We start from the raw sequence: 989 nt of genomic DNA, 5'->3' as shown, positions 1-989 counted from the left end.
GGTCGGGGTGGGGGGTGCGGCGGCAGCGCAGGTCGGGGTCGGGGGGTGCGGCGGCGGCAGCTCGGGTGTGGGGAGACAGTGAGTCGATGGGGGGTAACGCGAGTGGATAAGGTCAACTATGCCGACGGCTAAGCCGTCGGCATAGCTCAGGGCGCCACGTGGCACCTGTGCCGACGGCTTAGCCGTAGGCATACTTTTTTTTTCTTTTTTATTAACCACGTCACCGATCCGCGTACAAGCTTCCCTATGGCCGCAGCTAAGCCGTCGGTATATTTTTATTTTTACTTTTCTTATTTTGTATAAATTTTATAATGTTTTCTTATTTTTTATAAATATTTTAATGTTTTCTTATACATATTTTTTACATGCAGAACATTATTTAAAATGTACCATACATTTTCTTTAATGATTTGAAACATTATTTTTAATGACATGATCTTTTTTTATATTGTACAACAATTTTCTAAAATATCACGTATATTTTTTTCCATGGTCTCGTGAAAGGTGATACATAGGAGAGCAACTGACTGAGGGGTACCGTTACCGAGTGCCTGATCCGGTAACTATGCGAGTGCCTGATCCGTCTACTACCGTGTCATCGTCGTCCGTTAAGGGGGGCCACGCCCCGGAGACGCGTGCCGTCTCTTAGGACATGCCACCACACCACCCCGCATGTATGAGGGCCCGGTGCGATGCTCCGGTGGCATTGCTACCCCCCAGGGCCCCCGACCCGCCTAACCCTGTAGCGTTTGACCACGGGATCTAGCCCTTTGACTTTGCACGGACGGGATTTGACCAGTGGACCTCTCCACCCGGTTGTGTTAGGTCAGCCCATAGGAACACTTTGAAGCAACATCCGGGCCAGACCCACAGCAAGATCCCCTCCGTGTAGACCCGACGCATCCGTTTCCCCCCTCCAGGTGCCGGCGGTGGCGCCGTCCGTGAGGGGGGCCAAACCCCGGAGACGCGTGCCGCCTCTTCGGACATGC

Source organism: Triticum dicoccoides, chromosome 3A (assembly GCF_002162155.2).
Source record: "Triticum dicoccoides isolate Atlit2015 ecotype Zavitan chromosome 3A, WEW_v2.0, whole genome shotgun sequence".
NCBI classification, from domain to species: Eukaryota; Viridiplantae; Streptophyta; class Magnoliopsida; order Poales; family Poaceae; genus Triticum; species Triticum dicoccoides.
This window is presented reverse-complemented; position numbering follows the sequence as displayed.